The sequence below is a fragment of the Abramis brama genome (genome assembly GCF_963993115.1).
Source record: "Abramis brama genome assembly, chromosome: 24".
NCBI classification, from domain to species: domain Eukaryota; kingdom Metazoa; phylum Chordata; class Actinopteri; order Cypriniformes; family Leuciscidae; genus Abramis; species Abramis brama.
The window spans coordinates 18229812-18254745 of NC_139986.1; the positions used below are offsets into that span (position 1 = coordinate 18229812).

Consider the following 24934-nt stretch of genomic DNA (forward strand, 5'->3'; position numbering starts at 1 on the left):
AAACTGGGTAACAGACGATAACACTTTTGTGAATAACACCGTGTTAAATGACCTGTTTCACATCATGATGCTGCTAAACGTTACATTAAATAAATAAATTATTAAGTAAAGTATATACTATATATACAGTTTGGAGTCAGATTTTTTTTTTTTTTTTTTTTAGAAGTTAATACTTGTTCAGCAAGGATGCATCAAATTGATCAAATATGACAGTAAAGTTGTTTACATTGTTACAAACATATTTTCCTTTACATTGTTACAAAAATATGCATTTTTCCTTTTCATCAAATAAATCAATATCTCAGTTTCCACAAAAAAAATATTAAGCAGCACAAATAAAAAGGTCTGTCATGAATAGATGGCACAGGCTGATAAGTCTATAACTCAATCTGCTTGCAATCACATCATTCTCTATACTAGGGCACAGCTGATTGGTTCCCGCTGTATCAGTAGCCAGTGAGCTCACTGCTCAACCTTCAAATAATTGGTCAACGTTTACTGTAGCAGTTGCAGCACGCTTTCAGAAACCTCCACCTTCCCCAGCTCCACCTGTATTGATTTTTTAATCCAAAAGAAAACTCAGGGAAACAAATTATAATACCATCAGACAATGACAACACGGAACAATGAGACACTTAATTTAATGTGGGACCAAAAACACGGAGCACATTCAAAATGATCCAGCTGCAAAAGAAGCATATCTTGTAAAAAGAAAAGAGAGGTGGTGAATCTTTTACAGCCAAGGTTTGATACCTCTTAGTTTTCGGCTTCAACAGAGCAACATGTCAACAAACTTTGCACTCAAGTATTTTGACAGCTGATCAGACAACTTCAGGCCCACACTTGAGCCACAAAGTCAAAGCAGCTTCAATGCACACCGTGCAAACAGTCACGCTAGGCTACGCTCACCCCTTTGGAGGGAAACATCTCCATAAGAGTGACACCAGCATGCTTTCTTTCTTCCTCCCTCCCGTCCCCTCCTCCTAGGCTGTGCTAGGCAGTTGTTGGGCAAGAGAGGAGAGAGTTTATATCTCATCCATACCCATGGTCCCTGCCCAGGTGCGCTGGCGCATCACTTTATTTTGCCTGCACAACTCAGCCTGTCTCCACTAAAACCATCATTGACACACTGCTGTCACAATAAACCCACCCATAGCTGTTTCTCCACAACACCCACCTGCTTTTGCTTTTCCTCCTTTAAATTCCCTGCAGCACACTCACCCGAACTCTCAAATACTCAATCACTATTCATCCTCCTCTGTTCTACTCCCATTTGCTCATTCCTTTAAGCCTTGAAGTAACATGCAAACCTTGGTTCATTTTCAAGTCATGGTTCCAGGCTGGTTTAGCTTCAGGACCCAGATTTTACATTTTATCCAACACTTTACCAAATCTGTTTTATACAAAATTGAATTTCAATGGTTTAATGCTCTCAGCAGTTGATACATGTGCAGAAAACACATTGTGGCTGGCTCAAACCATCTTTATTCACATTACAAGTGAATCTCTATTAATGTAGTCTTGGTCAGATTTCATTATACCTAGAAGATTTTTGTTGACCAAGATGGCATCTGACAAACATGGCATTTGACCCTTAATTTTCAAACGGGGGTTTCTCTAAATATCTTTTAACATAATATACTGAATTAATGTAATTTTCTTGACAATGTTCTATGGACCCCTTAGCTTACCCTTGTGGTCCCTGACAAACAAACAGACAAATGAACAAACAAACGACAAAAAAAAAAAAAAAACTACAAGTGGACACATATAAAAGTAGACATCTCACAGATTCCTTTTTCATATTTCTTTTTTCTGTATGACCACAAATGATGGAGTAATTTAAGTTTATTGTGCTAAAATGTGAAGAAAATCCAGCAAAACGCGCCCGCGCGTTTGCCGACCTCAGAGGGTTAAACGTATTAATTAAATTATATTAAAATCCATTAAATAAATAAAATAAAATATGTTTAACAAATTGTATTTTTAGGGCTGTCAATGTTAATGTGCTAACTTAACATTTATTAAATATGTGTAACAATTTCTAAACACATTGAATGAGAAAAGTGCTACGCAAATTCATTTTAACTGAACTGAAATTTTTCTGACAGTCCTCTAATACAGTGGACAAGAAAGGCACACAGTCAACTTGACAAATATTTAAGCAAAAATTTTCCAGATGACACTTTAATCATACTTAGTCAAACACTGACAATATAAAAGCCCATTAAATCATTTTGGGGAAAAAAATCTTACTCATACTCTACAGTATGAATGGATAAATATAAAGCTATTATACCTCAGGATGATCATATTTGGGGTTCCATGGCATCAAAAGTTTGAAAACCCCTGGTCTAGAGCATCCTGAAATATTCATGATTTGTTTTTCATCCCAGCACAAAGTATTGTATTCCTTTAGTCATTCTCCTGTCCACTAGATACATGCATAACAGGCCACTATGAAAAAATTGAAATCTAATCTATAAAGCTACTAATGTTGCATCTCTAAAGAGAAAAACTGTCCTATGCCATTATTATTTCTCAATGCTGCAGTCGTAATACTATAAGCGCACCGCATTCAATTTCAGCCTGGTAATATGTAGAATAAACACAGCTTTATCAGCTTTTGGGTCGTCTTGTAAATTGCTTTATTTTTTACATGCATTGAAATGCATATACCCTTCAACACATTGAGATACAACAGTGCATTTCAGACCTGGAGAATGGATCTTACATCCCTGCAGGAAACACAAGACATGACCTTACAAGACAGGTGGATGTGTACAAAATGAACACAGCAGTTTTCATTTTAATGCGAACAGATGGTATGTGCATGCATTTTGCATAGAGTTCTCCATCATAACATACAGTATCTAGAAGGATTACAGTATACATGTTTGACTCGCACACCCAGAGATCTGCTGCGCTGATCCAGAGCGTGAAATCCGGAACATGCAAATCTCCACCAAGGGCCTGAACATGACATTTTTCCTTATCTAACACAAAACCAAAAGCTTAGCAGTTATGTTGATGCATAAGAATGTATTCTCCATGGATAAGCATTATTCATATGACCTTCTGATGTATGCTGACCAATTATGCAACAACTTTAGTGATTAGAATATGCTGGATGTCATAACAGTTTCATGTGAAACAGCTGTTGGTATACACAGGGTTCTCACATCTGACCAGTGAATTTCCATTTCCAGGCTCCAGGCAGAAAACATTCACTACTGCTTAGTTTTAAGTTCAGTTGAGTCACTATCATCCAAAAGCAGTATTTTAGTTGTACTACAGACCTTTTTTTTTTTTTTTTTACTATTATTTTCTATTGTTAAATGGGCACCAAGACATGATTTGGCCATATGGTGCTCAATATGTTTGTACACCGGCACCACACTTTCAAAATCAAGGGTTTTCTCAGGATATCTTTGTTTTTTAGTCTTTTCAGCTCATAGCAGGGCCATAACCATCATAGACACTGAGAAATGGTCAAATTGTCCAATAATTAGAAATGGTTAAATTGTCCTCCCCAATCCTTGATATTCTTGATGCTGCTCTGCTGCACTCCATTACACACCACTCTGTTTGTTGTCAGGATGACAAAAAGTTTTAAAAAGTTATATTTTTAGTCTCCCTCAGCGGTCTTACAGCGCTCGTCAATGTCAACATGATTGAGATGGAAAATTAAATCAAAGGTGGCGAACCTTACTGTTCACAGAAGACAAGTGTGAACTCCAACATACCGCTTTAAATTTAACTGTGAAAGAGAGCATGATAAGATGCAAGTAGCTTTATTAACTAGTTACGACTGACAGCAAACTACATAGCTTTTTTTCTGGCCCAGCTCCAGGCCACACAACCCCTTTTCCCTCGGCCCACATACCGCAAATAATGACGGCCCTGGAGTGGCCCAGATCTGGATTAAGACAAGGGCCACACATGGCCCAGCTCTGACTGACGTGCCATTGCCGACAGGACGCCAGCGGTGCCAGCATGAGGTCACATTCAGGGTAAGATCGCTTACTATGTGGGAATATCCAGTGATACCAAGTACTTATCTTTAATTATCATCAAATTTTGTTTTTTTTAATTAAAAAAATACTACCATTTACATCAATCATGTAATTCATACCAGAAAGTGAATGTGTGCATATTCTATAGCAAATAATGCATATTATTTCCAAATAGTTTAAATGGATTACTTCTCAACTATGCAATGTATTTTTATTTATTCCCTTAAATCCATTTTAATCCTTTAATTCTTTTATAATTTTTTTTTACAAACTTTCGTCTCCCCCTAATGTTCAAGACATGGTATAGGGCTCTTATATTCCAAATGTATAGACAAACAGAAATCGCCAGGAACATCATTGTAAAATTCAGATATATTTATGTACCATGCATGGTTATCATTATCAATCATGTTTTGCAATGCAGGACACACTATGAATAAAGCAAAATGTGATAAAATAAAATGTGACTGGACATAATTTTATTTTAAAACTGTACTCTAAACACCATATAAATCATAATGAGTTCAGTTCACTAGTAAAATGTAATACATATCAGAGATGCTGCCAGCCACATACATAAATATATTCAACCGTTCCTGTTTGCTGCCCCGGGACACTGTCTGTGACAACTTATTGCATGGGTCATTTGGCAACTACAAATATACTGCAGTTCAAGTTTTCATTTCCAGCCAAGTAAGACTGCAAAACCATTATGCACTTGGAAGATACTGTGTGTATCTGGAGTGTTTAATTGCTTATGAATTCACATAATTAATTGTCCATGTGGTCGTTGCAAAAATGATTTAATAAAAGCTAAGGCAGTTTGAGCAGACTTAACTGAAATAACCAATATGGTTTTAATATTATTTTGATATTTAATGAATATCTCGATGCATATTTATGATGGAGACATTTTGATCCAAATCTTCAATTTTTGTGTACAGGGAGTGATCAGAATGAAACGTAATACTTAATTAAATTTGAGAAATAATCATACAAAAGCCAGTGAGCCATTTAGAATTTGTTCATTTATATTATATGAGACATGGACAAAATTAAAATTAAAATTGAGTTTCAAGTCCAGTGGATATGATTTTCTTTTGTGACTGATGGTTCCAATTTACCTCCATCTAATGTCAGAGTGATACATATAATTTAGTTACAGAAAAGGGCTTTGGATCCTGTGGTGAAGTGTGACAGACACTAAATTGTCAGATGTTCTGTAAAGAGTTGCTCTTTCTCCTGTCATTTGAAATCGAGGCCTGAAATTAGAGCTTCTTTATTAATTCTGTGAATGACCTATATTAAAGTTCACTAGGAAAAACTACAATATGAATCTATGCGAAGTTGTTTCTACCAACCATCTTAGATGTGTTATTTTTAGAGAGTTTCATCATTATGAACACAATGAGACAAACTATGGCTGGGGTCACAAGAAATATGAATATCTATGCCATGTATAATCTACAAAACACCTGCATGTGTAGAATGGGTAATGAATCAAAAGCAAAAACAAAAACAAAACTACACTACCATTCAAACATTTTTATGTTTTTGAACTATGTCTCTTATGCTCACAAAGGCTGTATTTATTTGATCAAATACAGCAAAAAAGAAAGGAATTTTGAGAAACATTACAATTTAAAATAGTCGTTTTCTATTTATTATTATTACTTTTTGTTATTTATTTCTGTGAGGGCAATCAGTGTTCAGTGTCACATGATCCTCCTTATCAATAACAGTTGCACTGCTTAATATTTTAATATTATTATTATTATTTTATTTTTTTTGATGAATAAAATTCTAAAAAACAGTGTTGATTTAAAATAGAACTATTTTTACTTTTGATCAATTTAATGCATCCTTCACAAAATAAAAATCTTTAGAATGGTGGTATATTTAGTAAATTGAAGTTACTCCTGACAGAACTGGAGACACGTGGCTCTAATGGATTTTATGTGTTTGACTGATGTTGCAAGATGAAGAAAACTAATTTTGCACATTTTGCATATTAACCAGAAAACATGGTCATAAACTTTTGCTGACTGGCAGGAATTCATTTAGGTTTTGCTGATTGTGAATTAACTGGTTGGCTAGGTCTGCAAGACCCATTTTCAGCCAAACGCAAAAAAAGATCAAAACATAATTTGCACTTTTCAAAGCAGTTTTACTTTAACTTTATTCTTATTTCAAAGGTTAAAGTATTCCAGCTTTGTTCTAATAGTGAATTACAATCATTATCACTCTGTAGAACTTTAATGCTTGGTTGTTTTGTGCCAAACCACCACCACCACCACCACCACCACCAAAAAAAAAAAAATCAACTAGCCTAATTTACTGGTAACATAAGGTTAAAGGTAAAAAATGGCACAAATTAAACATGCAAATCTGCACAGTCACAATTTATTATTTGGTGTATCAATTAGTTGGGTGATTTAGGGTAATGTTTACCATATGTATTTTTAATTCAGAATTCATATTTAAATTTAGGGAGGTTTTGTTTTTGTTTTTTGTCTACAGAAAAGATGTAATTTAATCGACACAACAGTATGACATATAAATAGACTGCATTTCTGTCCCTCACAGCCATGTTTTTGTTTATGCCAAAATAAATATGGTGTACAGTCTGACAAAGGTCGACCCAACACCATCCATATGAGCTTCTAATTTGAGCAGCCCTGCTGACCTGTTTGTGCCATTCACACAGCGGTACGCTTGCTGAACTGGGCCGTGATCATGAGACTGTGTGATTGAGATTAGCGAGGGAGGATCACGTCTTGACTGGCACCAAAGGAAGGGCGATCTCTGTACCAGGTGGGCGCGAGGACACCCTGCTGCAATCTGCCTGTGGTTGCAGTAATTGGCCTAATCACTGTTCCATCTCATTTTCAGTGCACATGGACTAAAATAACAAAGTTAGGAAATTAGCACAGCCAGAACATCATCTCATTCTCAATATGATCTGAGCTTTGCGAGAGAAGTTGGGGTAGGAAATTATTTTACAAGGGTGGCGTAAAAACGTAAGTGCCATTTCAGCAATAGTTGTGCCATTTATCACGGCAAGATTGTGTCTAATCTGTTTGTTACAGACAACTGTCACAAACTCATGCTGGGAATATATAAAAGAGGCTCTTGTGGCACTCCGCAATAAGCCATTCTTGATAATAACGGGTGACTTTCATCAGCCATGCAATCATAAGCGGTGGTAATTAGCAGCTGTGAGAGACAGCAAATCTTAAATTAATACCCCTGATTATCACATTGATTATTTCATTTCGTTGGTGCATGATGGGGTAAGAAAACTCAAGTTAGTTATGAAAGTATAGAAGAAATGCTAAAATCAAGTGCTCATAAGGCTTCAGATGTTACAATGCATATCATAAAAAATATTTAAGATATGTCATACATACTCACAGAATGCAATTAAAATTCCACTTCCATTTCGATTCAAGTTTAAAATGTTACTTGCTGTGGAGTGTGGAGGTGTGACCAATTCAATTCAAATTCCAATTTATGAATGTAAAGGAATAAGAATTCTGCACAACCCCAGATTTTAGGGATGTACCAAATTGCTAAAAGGCACCAACACAGGTAAGCAAAATCCCCCTGAAAGACAAAGATGAGAAGGCATGGATTTGCGAGGGAAAACAAGTATTGAGGTTGAGGACAGGTTGAGGACGTCATTGATGTGGGAGGCCATCTAGGCTCTATAGCGACTTTAGAGAGTATAATCTGTTTTTTCTCACCCGTGACAAACGGGGATAAGGCTCAATATTATCTCCAAGGTCAACCTGATCCTGGCACTGAAAAGACGTGCCCAACCGGAGGAGCCTGACTCGCCTCTATATCCCTTTCTCCTCCTTATCACCGTCTAAACACACTTGTTTAAACAAAAGAGAGACGGAAAATGCCCACATTCACTTTCTCTCATGCTCTCTTTACCACATCAGTGCCGCAACAAAGATATCTTAAGTTATAACCACCAGCAACACATTTTGACAACAATAACTATATCTTTTATGCATTCCCTTCTGTGCAAAGGTTAGATTATACAGCTATTAGAGAATTTAAAAGGGCATTGTTGGAGCTTTATGTAACTGTACAGTTAAAGGGCAAAGGTCAAAGCAATTTTCTCAACTGAAATGAAAGTATTACTCATGAAAGGTGACAAAAGCTTCAATTAATGCATAATGACAAATACATACAAAAAAAAATGGTACAAGCACAAAAAACAACAACATGCAACAAGATTAATTTCCGTAACATTTCCTGTTATTACGCTCTCCATGGAACACTGACCAATGTGCCCTCTCAGCGGATATGAGAGTCCAGGGTAACCATTCAACCTTGTACGCCCTGCTTGTCCATTTCTTACCACCATAACTTCCTCCCCCATGATCCATTACAAGGCCCTTGGAGCAGGACCCGTCACAGTGATGTATTTAAACTGTGCTGCACGGTCACAGACCGCTCGTGGCCCCGATTCAACAAAATAGTTCTTCCCTGCGTGAATCTGAGACTTTACTGAATGGCCAGATGGCTTCCAGAATTTTATCTCTGGATTGATTTTCTTGGGATTGATTGTGGTTAAGCTTTGAGCTGTGTATCATAAACAAGAGCTAGGCTGCTAAGTGCTAAATAACCAATATAATTAAATTGACTATATTTACACTGCAATTCATTCCCAAGTTTGCCAGCCCACAGATACATAAGCGAGCACTTTTAACACTTTTACTCTAGCAGTGTTTATACAGAACTAGGCCTTCATTCTCTGCCAATAACTACTTTCGTCACAATGTTTTGTCCCACTTCCTTCTAAATCCTGCCATCAAAACTCCCAATGGAGTCCAGCCAGGAAGCCTGAATGTCATGGTAACAACGCTGCTAATGGTTGCTACGGTTTCCAGCTGACTGCTCTGCTGAGGGACTTCTAGTGATGCCCCAGCTACCAGTTCTACACCTTGAGCAGTCACTCATGAGAGACAAGTCCCCCCCATTTCTCACTCCCCTCATGCTCTGGTGGGGATCTAAAGCTAAAAGTCACCCAAGTCATTATTCACGGATGACCTTTTCCTCTATTGAAGCTGGGATACACTACAAAAGTTATATGGCACATTGATAAACACTATTGCTTAATTCTTAAGACCAAACCTAATTATTGTAGAACTTGACATAATGATAATAATATTTGATTTGAGAGCAACAGCAGAGGCTAAGTTTTTCAGTGAATAAATACTCAAACTTCATCACGCAAAGCAGTCATATGATTTCAGAAGAATCAGAATAGACAACAACGGACATAAGGACCACTTTTATATTGACAGCCCGTTCATTTAAAGTGCCCCTATTGTGCTATTTTAAAGGTTCCTAATTTTGTTTTGGAGGTCTCCTACAACAAGTTTACATGCATCAAAGGTCAAAAAACATTGTAATTTTCTCATAATATACATTGCACATCACAACATTTTTCAATGATTCTCAAACAACTCGTCCGAAGATTCGATCTCTTTAAATCCCTCCTTTCCGCGAGCCTTCTCTGCTCTGATTGGTCAGATGGCCCAGTCTCTTGTGATTGGTCTATTGCTTACAACGCGTGTCGGAAACTAAACACCCATTACCATAACTCCGGAGGCTTCCTCAGTCCTCAGCTTTTGTAAACACAGTAAATACAGAAACGATGGCGTCGAGTTTACCATATCAACCTAGTTATTCGACCAAAACCTTCATTGCAAGGACGACTTGAGCAGGACGTTTCTCAGTGGTAACTACTCATTTTGGCGTACATTATAAGATGTTGAAACTTTAATTCCTCACCATCAGCATTAAGTGTATGTCCATCGACAAACCAATATGTATATTTAAAATTTATTGCGGTGCACATGTGGGAACTGTAACATTAACTGTAACAGCGCAACCATTAACACCATAGACAGGCATTATGCAAATATGCTACCACATTACGTATACAGGTCACGGAAGTGAAACTGGAATTCCTGATGACTCGTTTAGGCGGTTCAGAATCGATTCTTTCTTTTGCGAGACAATAACTTTATTGTGCATTTTTCGACTTTACAACTTTGAAGAATGTTTACATTCACATACAGCTATATTACACACTACATGAAAGGTAATATTCGAAAAAAGCATAATAGGGGCACTTTAAACAGCACCTCCCTACCTCAACTGACTCCTACAAGTGCAGCATGCCCGTCTCTTCCGCCAGCTGTGGTCACTAAAAAAAGCACCGCCTTGTTGTTCCTTCACAACGAGGCAAAAAGTCACTTTCCTAATGTAGTTTAAATAAATATAATGCATTTAACAACACTGACTGACACAAGCATCATTCCACTGTTTCTAGGTCAACTATACATATTTTAAAAGTTGTTTTTGCAGTGACACAAAACAAAAAAAAGAACAGTGCAATTGCGTATAGAAATACAAAAATATAACATAGTAATGGAATATGCATAGTTATTCCTAACAAAAGCGGGGAATTTTGGGTTTTTCAAAACCAGTGTATCCACAATATAACTATACCTATAAACCTGGCCTTATTTGTTTCCACTGATTTTTGGCGAAATCACTTCGTGGCTTGATTGCAAAATGCCTCTTCAGTTAATTTATCTATCATTTCGGTATTTGGATGGGGACAACACAAGCAGATCAGAAGGGGAGGAAAAAGGCAAAGACTTAGAAAATGGTTTCATCCTTGATAATTATGTGCAGTGAAGCATGACTCTGCAGGCAGCACCCCAGAGAAGGCTGAAGTAATCAGTCAGTCACTGCACCCTCTACTGGGGGAAAAGAGGTCTGAGAGGTCATCGTTTCTGCTTCAAAATTAACATGCCTAAGACTTTTGCACAGTACTGTTACTGTATAAAATATACATGGGGATATATATATATATATCCCCATATATATATAAAAGTGTGCAAAAATACAGTTCTTCAAAAAAATACTCTCCTTTGATTATTGCTTTCATCTCCTATCCTTTCTAGACATCTTTTTCATTGAGCAGAACCGAGCTGTCAATCAAAGATGTCGCTGGGTGGAGCCCAACCATGCATTTGATTTCATTTTCAGCACAGCTAAAAATACGAGTCTAAATATAGCAGGCTTGGTGATGAACGCTTTCCGCTCAAGGTGTGCAAAGCAGCTGAGGTGCAACGCACTGACAGGGCGCAGGCATATTCAGGAACATGATATGACAGGGCATTCGGTGGGATTTAACGCTGAGGGAAGAGATTCCACTGCGTCGTTTGATTAACCCCCTCTTCTCCCTAGCCAATCATTGTTTGATTCTTAGACCCTTTCTTCCACCTTTCCAAAAAAAAAAAAAAGAAAATCAATACGGTGAGAGACACACTCACACATACATGCACAGACTCCACTGACTCAGCAAATGAGGATCAGTTGGTCAGAGAATTATTTCCCTCCACAGTATAAAAACAAGACTATAATATAATATATAGCAAACATTCTATCATGTGGAAAATAAAACGCAGAGTATGTGAAGCTAAACAAACAGAAAAGCCCAGCAATGAATCCTCATACTTTTTAAAGCATAAAAAAATTACAAATACAATGATGCAATAGGATTACAGAATATAGCCCACTGTTTTTAACACATCTCCAACACCTTTTATGCACCAAAAAAACACATCAGAAATGCTAGTGATCATGTACTCCAACTCACATGACCTTGATTTGAAAAACAAAATTACCAGTAGGCCTATTTACAACTTTTATAATTTCACACATAATATCCGGCTATAGGAAAAAGATGTAATATACTTGACACAAATCCCCGCTTATAAAATCTTAGCAATATTTGAGGCAGAACTGTGGGAGATCGAAATTCTGTGATTTCAAATAAATAGGCACATGTGAGAAAAAGTGTCTCAAATATAGGACTGTCCCAGGAAGAAAATTAAACATCTGACTAGTACTACTGCTAAAAGCACCAAATGTGATTGTGAACGAGTGTGATGTAGTTTTTACACAACAAAGAATATTGAGTAACTTACAATATTTCCAGGCACAATTTTGCTAATGTTGTCATGATGGAAACGCGGAAGCAGTTTGCAAGTAAAACTCTCTCTCTTTATTGAGTAACAGAAATGATGATAGACACAGTCCAGAGAGAAACAGGTTAGTGGCACAGGGACTTCGATGGTCAGATGAGTGCCGTGATGGGAAGTGATGATGTGACGTGATGAATCCAGAGTGAACATCCACAGGAACACGAACAGGAAACAAAGAAGGCACAAGACTGGAACATAGACGAGATCAACACAACCGGAACTCACAAACAACGATCTGACAAAGGAGATGAGAAATGAGTGAGTATATATAGGTGATGAGATGAGCTGCAGCTGGTGACGGGAGTGATGAGCTTGATCGCTGATGAGCGTTAATCAGCCGGCACGCCCACACAATCAGCACACACACACACACAACAACAGAAACACGAGACAAGAAAGAGGCATAGGATTTATGAACCGTGACAAATGTAGTATCAAAGCCACAGCAGAACAACCGTGTTTGTAGTGTTTTGTTCCTGAATGAATCAGTGTTGGGTGAATGATTCAATGACTCACTAATGTGGGCTGTGTCCGAAATATTAAAAATGCTGTCTTTGGAGGATGCATTCCAAGGAAGGAGGCATCAAGGCATGTCCGAATCTAATGTTAGCTTCACTTTCTGTCTCCTTAGATCCCTTCATCTGATTGATTTTTGAAGACAGCATAGATGTCTCCTTCGATACCGTTGATATCCCACAATCCTTTGCATTCCATTCTGTGACAGTTAAGCTAGAAAATAAAGTTGAAAGTTGCGGTTGGTTGTCAGTTTATGTTTAAATGTACAGTAAGTTTGTGACCGATGTTTTCCACTTCTGATCTTTTCTACGTTCTGTCAATTCGTTTTCCACATTCTGTCATTTCTAGCGAAAAATTACATTTGTAGTAATTCAATATTTGCTTATAGTTATCACCAAAGCTCCTCTATTTTGCTGTAGATCATTAAACCGTTACACTGCCTCAGAAGTCTTTCTGAAATCAGTTTGATGAGGTACTTTCATGTGCAAATGCTGCCTTACTGAGGCAACAAGTCAGCTGTCCAAGTTTTCGGACGCAGCCAAAGTCACCCGTTTCATTTTAAATAGAGCTAAATCTAAGCTAGCAAAATCTACCTCATTTTAGTGAATTCAAGCTACACATTTCTTGTATCAGCTAATTCATACCCTGGAAATCAAACGTAACACAGACACACTATAAATACACTACTTGCCTGACATCATCATCTTGTTCGCACACAAAATTATGTGTTATGCTGAACCTGTCCCTTCTGGCTTTAATGACCTCACTGATTTGAGCTTAATGAGTCAACTAAAGTGACTGTATTTTTTAAAGCTAGTTATTGCCCACAAGTAGATGATGTCTTTTAGCTCTATATACATATCACACAAGTTCTGTCTCTTTTTAACCTGTACCTGTCATGTTGTGTTCAGATGGAAAATAAAATCTCCAGTGAAAATAAGGGCTCCAATTAAAACTGAACTGCCACTCATTGTAACTCAAGATACGTCCAATGGTTAACAGCATAGCCTAAGCCTCGATGAAATAAATAATTTATATCATGGAAGAACAAATATGATGACAGGTTCTTAAACGCCAGGCTTTCTGGATGCTCAATTAGCCTTTGGAGACCTTGACAGCTAAACTAATTAGGAATCTGCACAGCCAAACCAATCTGCTCAGTGGATTGAATCATCTGAATAACTGAAATGATTCTCATGAGTTTCTCATCTTCATCCAACAGAGTTAATGCCTGATGACCTGGCCACAAGTTGATTTTCTTCGAACAACAGAAGCCTGAGAGCCAAGCATGAAATTCATCTGTTAAAATAGTGCATATCTGTGAAAAGCACTTCACACATTCTCCCCATTTCATCACCAAACACATGGTGCTTTTCAAGCACGAGGCAACGGCACAGAAGACAACTGAGAGACGGCAGATGAGAAGAATTAATAGCGATCTGGCCAAATCTTCTGGCCCGGTAAGAGCAAACAAAACTGAAGCTCTCTGTTATCTCTATCTCCGTGCATGCTATCAAACAAACAGCAAGGAGATAACTGAGATGTTTTGATAAACAGGCTCTCAGAGCTTTAGACGTCCTTCATCCCATTAGCAAGCTGCAAGCAGCAGTGTGCATTTCATGTGAAACCGTGAAATGTGCAGAGGCCAGCATTGAGCATTCTGTAGATAACATTACACGCCTTTGATCCAGCTTTGTCCCTCATCTTCTACAGCTCATTCAGTGGGCTTATTTACAGATGCGATCAGGCACACTGTGGAAAGATCTGCCAGTCAGCTCTCCAGATCAATACAGTATTCGCTCCTAATGGAAAAAACTTTGTCACCTCCTTTCCAGCACTGTAAAATACTCACACCTGAAATGCCAATTAATGATTTTGTAAACAAAAAATGTCTTGACATATTGGCAAACTGAGAGCATAACATCACTTCAAGAACAGCACTTGAACATGAAGGCAAGGTTAAACAAGACAGCGACTCTACAGGTCTACAGCAACATCCAATGTCTACAACCACACCAACTTACTGCTCCGCAGTGCTTATATTTCTGCATAAAGAGCAAATTATGACAAAGTAATAGATGCAGGAATATCTTGAAATCATATTCAGTTCAACACTGCTGGAAGTGGACCAAACTGAGCTCGTGGGGATGTATTGGTAGACGTTTGAAAGGATTTTTTCTTTTAATGTCTGTTCAGCCGAAACTCTGGGTTACTTTAAAGGAAGTATCCCAAATTCTCATTTAGTTATACCAACTTAATACCGTTCTCAAGGTGAAAAGTAAAGACCTTTGCAAATGATGTGCATAATTACCTGGCATGTCATTGAGGAGCTTTATTTAGGCGTTTAAGAGAAAAAAACTAAAACATTTCTATCACATCCTACCCTACACCTTCCACTCACCCACCTTCCATATAAAATTTGGGTCAGTATCTTCGAATGAGCTGTAATACCAAAATCTATTGTTAAACTGAGCACAGTATATGCTAATGCTCTGTTTTCCTCTTTATTCAGCACATTGAGGCAGGTTTCTTAGAATTGCATACTGTGCTACATTCCTCCATTTTAACCAAAATAACAGGCATCTTTAACAGACAGAACTGAGCAAACCTGAAATAGTGCATTTCCCCGCGAACAAACAGTGAGTGCAATGGAATGACATTGTACACTCACCAAATGATGTCCAGAGAACAAACGCTCTCCTCTCCCCGCTTTAAATCCGAAATTCAGCTGAATAAGAATCCTGCGTTCATGCCCTGTAAAGGTTATTTAAGAAAATGAACTGTTGTCTGGATGTTGACTCAGTAAAGAGCAAGCATCGGCTGCTGAAAGGCAACGGAGGCAGAGCGCGCGGTGATGCTGCCTTTTCAGCTTTCATCCACACACATACATCCACGCGCAAGTCTCGCGCTGTTTTCATTCACAGAGCACCATCTTCTGGCAGTAATACATGCTTTACACACCTGTTCTTTAAATTATATTAGATAGGACCTACTCTCTATGATTTATTTCTTACAGTATTGCGGATTTAAGCATTTTAATAATGTATATGCCTATTATATATTATATTTCTAATTGTGATACCCCTTATTGATTTGATTTATTTTAGGCTATTTAGATTTAATTTGTCTATTTTGTACGATGACAATATGCTCATATCATATCTTTGTGCACAAATTTTAAACACATTTGCAGTCCTAGTTATAAACAGTTTTGGCAACTTTTGGCTGTTTGGTCTTGCATGTGCGCGCGCTCTGACTGCCTGCCACACGCGCATGCGCAGCGATGTCTTTCCAGTTAAGGTGACATCATTCTTTTGGAGCTGAGCGGCGTCTTTTGTGCACAACACATCCATTACTACACAGTGAAAAAGAGGTTAGAAGTCTTCTTCCTCTTCTTTTAAGAAAACACTACAGTGCTATAACTTAGGCAATGGTATTATTCAAGAGCTTTTTAGTAGCCAAGACGTTAAGGCATGTGCTCACTTTTAAATATAAACATACACTGAAAAATATTAATTTGAGTCAAAAGTAGGCTATGACAACTACCCACTTTCCCTCTCTCTCTCCCTCTCTCTCTCTCTCTCTCTCTCTCTCTCTCTCTCTCTCTATATATATATATATATATATATGTTTATGTCTTATTCTAATTCTTTATTCTTGATTATTTAAATCGATCAATACATCATGTCATTTGTCAAGGAGGTTAGCACTGTGTAGAATATAGCCTAGATTTGCGAAGCTTCACACTGTCAGACAAAAGCGCCATCTTGGTCGTTGTGGAGTCACAGTCACAGAGTGTCAGTGTGTAAACCGTCCGCGGTTTACAGAAATATATACTGAGCCTAGGCTACTATAAATATGATTATTACTGGGCAGTAAAGTTCCACTCTGAATATGAATCACTTTGGGTGGATTCCTCTCTGTTGAATTACGATAAAAGTAGCCTATTCTGCTGGAAAAACAGAAACAGACTTTGACGTAAAATGCTGTTCTCGATGAAGCAATAGGCCTACATGTTGCCTCATGAGTGAAATTATTAAAAAGGACATATGAGTCTTGATTGTTAGCAGATGACAACATAAAAAGGGACTTAGGGCTGGCAACATTCTTCAATATGCAGCTCAAAGAAATTGGCCTGACATTAGAATTCACATTGGGTGAACTACGCAAAATGGGATGAATAGTTTTGGTTAATTTGTTATTTAGCACAGATAAAGGCTTTTATGCATTTGCCACAACCTGTAAACGTTTTGAAAACATGTAACTTTTTTTCTACTAGCATGCTCTTTTTCGTTTCCGCAGTATTTGGCGACAAGTGAGGCTCAATCACTCAACCGATTCGTTCAACAACACAGAATGATTCAATAATGAAACCCCACAATGGCTGCTTCCGAAATTGCATACTCTCTCCATGTCATAATTACTATAAGGCTTGTTCGACTTGAAGCAGTGCATGCTGGTTCGAAATTTTCGAAGACTTGAGACAACTTCATTGGTATTTAAATAGCATAGGCTTATATTGAACTTTATTCTTGTACAAACAGACGCTGTATTAAGCAATACATAAAGTATTGAATGAAAATGTCTCTGAAACATCTGTGTATTTGACAAATATTGCATTTATTTCACTTCAGGTGTGATAAAATATGCAAACACAGCGCAAGCATCACTTCGGGAAGCAGAAAGTGTCAGAAGTCTCCATTTCTTCTCCTTTCCTTTTGGATTTCGTCTTTTGTCTTCGAATTTTGTCCCCGCAATCACTTTCATTGAGGACTACTATCAAAGACACGGCTCATCAGCATTCTGGTGTCGTCACTATATGAGACATTTCATCTCAGTGATACGCATTTTCATTGTTTTATGCACTTTTGATGTTGATTGGGTGTAGAACTTTACTCTTTTTCAATTTTGCTCTTTTTCACAAACCAGTGTACATTTTATGTCATAAGCAGGGCTATATGAATGAAACGGATATGTGTACTCTCGCTAAACTCACCAAAAAAGTTTTTGAAGTAAACATGCAAATTCATACATTTCTTCAGTTTGAGAAATTCATACATTTCTTCAGTTCGAGAAACACACAGGCTGCAGTGTTGGGCCACCTTCTTAACAGAATACCTGACCAGTTATTCGCAGCATGGAAAACATAGCATTTATTCAGATTGTTAATGAATACAGAAACTGAGCAAACAAAACAAAAATATTGACTCATTAAGCATGAGTCATAAATGTAGCACACTTGAAGGGGATTACAAGGGTGTGATTTGGTGGGGTTCTTTTATTCAGCCAACACCATTTGGTACAGCTCCATACCACACAGTACAACACAATACTTTACACTGATAGTCTCGTAAAACATTGCATGTCCCCTACTCCGGGGTTTCTCCACCTGGCTTACTGCCACCCACTGGAAACCCATCACATACAGTAGCTGTAAGTATACATGCATGTACTAAATAATTAAACAACAATTATTAATAACAGAACAGAAATGACAAAATATATATTTATATTTGGGGGGGTCTAGCTTTTAATTCAAAATTATATTCTTCTATCAATATATATTATAGATTTCCCCACATAAAGGAAATGTTTGTCTTAAAGCTACAATATGTAAAAAAAAAAATTCGCCGCTAGGGGTCGCTAACCTCTTACAATAACAAAGGCGTAGGTTGATGACGTAGTGATAAGAGGAATGATGGGACTTGCTGTCATGCTGATGGATCTAATATGGCTGAGTGAAATCATTAATGTTTTTTAACATGACTGTGGTATGAAGCAGGGTGCGACTGCTAATGATATCAGCGCCACACGCGAGTCCCACGGATATAAAGGAATAAGGACATTTAATTATACCTTTAATATGAATTACTACTCACACAGGTCAGTTTATTTGACGAATTAAACTTGTGAGGTAATGCAGCGCTGTTTCATTTGGTCTAACGTAGGCTACACTATCATACTAAACAGCATTAAAGTGTATTGAAAGTTATGATGTTATTCCATGTGTTAGTTTGTTTGGTATATGAGACTAGCAGTAAGCTAGATCAACATTAGAATAACATACTGATCATACTCTAAAGGTGATGATAGTACACAGGGCAACTTTTTGAGGCAATATTGCTGGGCAATTACTTGTATTTCAAGTAATAATCAAGTAATAATTCTTTTCGCTAGCTACTGGTGGTGGTTTTATTCGCTTTCATACTATATCTTTGACTTCTGTCCTCACAAATACTTTTCTTCTTGTAACTGGCCTATCGTGGCTTTCATGGCTTTTTTATTTCACGGCCCATTGCAGCCTTTTCTGTATCTTTGCCTATCAGGGCCCACTGCATAGCACAGCCTATCGGAGCCCTTCGCATAGCATGGCCTATCGTCGCAATTAGGTAAGACTGACTATTGGCGCTTTTCCACTGCATGGTACGGCTTGGTACGGTTCGGCTCTGCGCGGCACGGTTCGGCTCGCTTCGGTTTGCTTTTCCACTGCAGTTAGTAGGCTACCGCTTCAAAGTGGGTAGGATTATAGACTGATTGTTAGAGTTGCGCCGCCTCTACTGCCATGACATCATTGTAAACGTGCCACATTTCAAATGCACAACACAAGAACAATGGAGCCTATCAAGGGGATGGTGTTCTTGATTCTCGGCATGCGGATGTTTTTAACTGCAAGACGGAGAAATGTGTTTCAAATGAGGCTGATGGCAGCAAAACAAAATACTGCTAAAAAAAAAACAAAAGAGTCTGGGAACTCTTACAACAAACCGCAGACGACAACATCACTCGGTTTGCCAGACGGCGCACTAACGTAAGCTAATATTGCATTTAGCAATGTGTTTAGAATCTCAATCGCTATATCACTGTCACAAAGCATATAATGAATTTAGCTGCCAATATTATGTATTAAAATATTGTTCTGTTCTTGCCGGCCACTCATCCCCTGCACAAGCATCCCCATGACGTTGAGGAAGGCTTGATTGAATGCAGCCGTTTGTGCATTTTCCTCCGTCCTTAAGGCCGCTTCCTGCTCCCTCGCTTGCCAGGCCTCATCTATTCCTATCTGCAAATGGCGCTCCCTCTGCTCCCTTCAGCCACCTGCATTTCTCTTAAAACAGAAAGATGCTCCTGATGGTGCATGCTCCGTTTCCTCTTGCCTGGACACAAAGGAAGAAAAGTTATAATTGTGATTTTGTTTATTTTCTAAAGGTTTTTACTAAAATGAAAAAAAAAGAGTATAATAAAGCTAACGGAATCACATCATCAATTCATTTATGAAAGAACTGTACATTAACATCCCTTAAATGATCTACAGTGTGAACTAATCACAAAGTTACAGTAGCTAGCAATAATGTATTTATTGTGAGCAACAGGATTTCATGATATATCCTGTTTTATTGCAGGCATTCAAATTGACATGAGAAAAGCATTAGGTAAGCTTAGTCTAGATATATGATTTGTAACAGTGAGTGTTTTAGTCATATTTCATACCTGGTACCACACACTCTGGTGTCCTGCTGGTGTAGGCGGTCGTGCTTGTGGTGACGATGCTATCAGCAGTTGGGAAGTTGAGGCATCACTGCACAGAGAAAGTGCTAAAGAATCAATCGTAGATGCATCTAAAACAAAAAGTGTGTACACTGTAAAACATTTCAAGTCTGTTAAACTTAGAAACGAAAGTTCACCTACTGCCTTAAAAACATGAGTTAACTCAAATATATTCTTTGTTTCAATTCAAAACGTTGTGTTTTTCAAGTTATCTGGCTAATGAACATTCGTTGTTTCAACTTGATTCTCTGAGTTTAAACAACTTACTGTTACATTGTCAAATGTTGTTTCAACTTGATTCTCCAAGTTAAGACAACTTACTAGGTTACATTATTGAAAACTCATAATCAACATAAATCGTCTGCTTAAATTTTTTTAAATTTATTTTTATTGTAAAAAGTTCAATGTTGCATAAACTTAACATTGGTTTTATGATACAATTCATGTTAGGAAAACAGGTTCTAAGTAAGGGATTATTATTAAACAGTTTCATTATGTTACCTAGAATTTTACAACCATTTCATCTTTCACATACTTTCTTATAGGAACAAAGAGTCTTTGCAGTTGTAAATGACAACAGCAGCAGTTGTTTTACAGTTTAAAACACTTTTAAAATCAGCTAAACTTAGAAATGCCAAAACGCTTCAAGAACAATTCCATGTCGTTTCTACCCTTGCAGAGCAACTGTGTTGATAAAAATTTAAAGAACAGAATGCAAAGTAACAATAAGTGTCCCCTAAGCAAAAGCTTCAAAAATTCTCAAAATTAACAACCTTGTAATAAAAACACATCTAAACATTTATGCTTCTGATATTTTTCAGCAGTACTTGGTTTCACTTGAAATGGTCAGTAATATCAATTTTGAACAGTGTCAAGTAACTGAAGTGTCCTCCAAAGACTGCCAATGTAACAACATGTTCCCTCCGATATATGGTTTGAGACCAGTCTATAAATTATATCTCAGCAGTTTTTTTCGAAGTCCGTGTATCTTGGCAGAACAGTGGTCAGTTTTAATCTTCATGATCACTTTCTGCAGGAATTCGAAGGAGTACCTCATACTGCGGGGATATTCAAGGTTAAGGCAGTAGATTGTGCCCATTAACAGAGCAAAGCCAGTAGGTATGTTTCTGAGATTATGGAGAACAATTGTCTCATCTACCACCACAGCCACGTTGGAGACATCAAGAGGAAATGCATCATTCAGGACACCTTCCTGTCCAATCAGTAAGTCAACACGCATTTCCTTCATAATGACATCCAGGGTTTCACCATGAACCTAAAACAAATGGACACTATCAATCCCAATTTAAAAGGCATATGACAGATTTGGTCTATAAAATGATAGAAACGATCCAATGAAAGAATGACAATTGCACTAAGCCATATCATTGTTAGGGGTTAAAAGTTTAGGACCCAAGGACCAGATGTTTGAAAGAAGACCTGGAGTCAGAATTATAAAAAAATGAAGAAAAGTTTTACTGAAGATAGTTTGCAGTTTCATCAGCAGAAGTCAGCTTCAAGACTCACACAGGAGTTCGTAGGCCACCCCGCTTACAGTTACAAAGATCACAGCAGTTATACCATTTCAAAGGTCTAAACTACATCATTGCTTACAGGTTGAATGATTCTCATTGGCTAAGAAATAGATAAACATAGTAATTTTCCACACATATACAGATAGACTGAAGCATATCTCTATAGATTATGCGGCTGACACTCGGACCCAGAAGTCAGGCACGACGTGACCTTCCTGGTTGCAGATTTGGGTTGCTGGGTGCCAGCATGTCCAGAACAACAACTCAGTCAATTTCCAATAATGCCAGTGGTTCCTTAACCTGTAACCAAGAATACTAACACACACACACCGACAAACAGCTTTTCCGGGTACTGGTGGAACGGTGGTTTTATATGTTCGGTGTCCCACGACAGTTACATTCAGATCAGGGAAGGTGCTTTGAGAGCCACTTGATTCAAGAACTTTTTTCTCAAATTTATGGAATTACCAAGACTCATACTACACCATATCGGGCACAAGGGAATGGTCAGTGTGAGCGGTTCAATAGAACCATGAACGATTTGCTGTGCACCCTTCCTGCTGATAAAAAAACGTGATTGGCCGTCCCATTTGTCTCAGGTGGTTTTTGCATATAATACCACAGAGCACCAGTCTACAGGCAATTGTCCTTATGTCTTGATGTTTGGACAAGAACCACATTTACCTGTAGATGTTATGTTAGGATTTGATGACTATGGTCAAACGAATTGTGATTGGATGGCTGACCATCGAGATAATCTGGAAAAGATTTTTAACTATCCCCAAGCTCGTCTCCAAAAGGCTGCAGCTCAGCGTGCCCGTGCAAATGATGCTAAGGTGTGTCATATGTCCTTACAGGAAGGCCAGCTGGCATATCAGAGAGCTCACGGTCACAAAGGTAGAAGTAAAATCCAGGATGCCTGGGATCCAACCACATACAGAATTGTCCGATGCCCTGAAGGTCAAGGGTCCATATATTCTATTGTTCCAGTCGGTGGTGGTAAAGTGAAACACATCCACCGTAGTGAGCTGCGACCAGTTTATGTCCCATCAGATGGCCAAGCAGAGTATCTGGGATTACCCCCTTCGAACAACGATTATGAAGATTTTGGAGGGGTCATGGTGTCGGGTGAATTGCCTGGTGTAATTGAGGAGGATGAATGCATTATGCCCCCTTTAGCAGAAGAACGTGGCCTTGATCGTGAGTTGATATCAGAGCCATATCAAGATGAACCGCCTTTGCAGCTAGAGGTGGGCCCATTGAGACGGACAGCACGGTCCACAGCAGGACAGCATACAAATCCATATCACCTTCCTCAGTCGGCAGTGTGTAGAGAAGTCCAGCCAAATGGTCATGCCTCTCTCCCTACGACAGAGCTCTCCAAGGGTAAAAATACCGTTTTTTCGACCTTGGTCATAGAAATCCGATCGACGGGACGTCGATTTAAATTAAGTGGGGTGTATTGTAATGGGGTAGAAGGTGAAGGACTACAAATTAGATGGACTACAAATCCCATGAGTTAAGACGCTATAAAGGGAAACCAAACTGTTTAGACTTCCTCTTTGTGGTACCACGTGTCAAGCAGGAAAAGCTGTTTGGTGTCTTTCAAGGCTGTGTAATAGCAGATGAAAAACCAAGTTGATTAATGAGCAGCATAGAACTGAATTGGGAAGGTAAGGGTTGTGATTTATGAGGACTATAGGGAGTTTGTCTAGTTTTAACATGTTTGTATTTGTTTTCTGTTTTAGTGTTCTTATGGGAATGGTGTTGATTGGTGCCTCAGAGAATTAAGCAGATATATTTGAGAATACAGGTACTGATCTTAATTGAATTATTGAATATGGAGATTTGGTTTTAAGCTTTATTTTATATTGTAATTTGTGTTTTATGTTTTAATGGTTTTAAGGTTTTGAATCCTTGTAAATATTTACGTTTACTTTATTGAAAGCATTGGTAGCTTAATGGGTGTCTGAAGAGATGACTTTAATGTTGAATTGGGTCTTGTGTATGGAAGTGGCAAAGGGATTGATTTCATTTGTGAGATTGTCTTTGTTTGTTGTTTTGTTTTGTTTTTGTTTGTTTTTGTTTGTTTTGGACCTACAACTGATACTTTTCTTGTATATGGTTTACTCTTTTAAGGTTTGGGGAACAGATGGTAGTGGTTTGATTTACTTTACACTTGTACAGGTTGGAGTGAAATTGTGTTTATTGAACTTGTGAGTGTGCACATAGTTTCAGAGCAATTTCCATTGGATAGGATTGGGAACCCTGTTGTCTGTAATGGTTACAATAATAAACTTTGTTATATTTGCAACAAAACACACACTGTGGTTGTGGCCCTCTCTTGAGTTCTCCTCATCCCTTGCGAGATGATGGGGTTACACAACTCACTTTTCATACCCTTTCAACTTAATTTGACTTAACAGGCGTTCATAAATAGTTCCATAAATTCTATCAGAAATTGTATTTTATATATTTCTTCTCGTCTTTCTCTATTTCCTTACATGCCAGTTCCTTCTTCATCATTTTCCTTTCTTTTCGCTCAGCCTCATCTAACCAGTACATTATTGTTTTCTTACCATCCAAAATATTATGCTACTCGGATCTCAACCCTTAAGACAGTCATATAGCTGCTTTCTCCTTAAACCTTTATTACCTAAATTGTAGGTTTCTTAGACATCTTGTCATACATCCATTTAATGGATTAAGAAATAAAACCTATTTTTAGAAGTTATATTCACTCCTCCTTTGTTCGCCCACCGCTCTCTCTGGATAATTTGAATAGTGACTTAGCCAATGTGTCACTGTCTCTCTGCCATAAAGTCTATTATTTTTACATTTACCATTATGATCCCACCTAGTTGTCTTATTTAAATTTAGACCCTCCGGTGAATTTAGACAAGAGTTTTTACCCCATAATGGATGACAATCTTAAACTTCACAATTCCAATTTACATAAATACTAATCCAGAGAGTAGTTCAGATCAACGTCATAAATGACAAAAGTAGTCATAATTACCAATAGCAGACAGAGCTGGAAAACCAATCCAGTTAAAGCTATTGCCATGTTCTGTATCGTCTTTTCATCAGATTGACTCCGAATTATCAGCTTCTTTAAAGTTTGTCGTTTCACTTTACCCATCTGTAATGGTAAAACACTCATTCCAGAGGTTAATGATACAATATTCACAAAATCAGGAAATAATAGTACCACAAACTAACACATACAAGACATAAG

At 37.9% G+C, this 24934-nt stretch overlaps 1 protein-coding gene across 2 annotated transcripts in view; it reads right to left on the minus strand.

The window, feature by feature from the left end:
- ctnnd2a (catenin (cadherin-associated protein), delta 2a) overlaps positions 1 to 15422 on the minus strand; it is a 282577-nt gene extending 267155 nt beyond the window's left edge. For both annotated transcript variants that reach the window (XM_084102138.1, XM_084102137.1), the window contains exon 1: positions 15288 to 15422. The gene's annotated coding sequence lies outside the window, so the exon portion shown is untranslated. The remainder of the gene's footprint in view (positions 1 to 15287) is intronic.
- Between the last annotated feature and the right edge of the window lie 9512 nt (positions 15423 to 24934).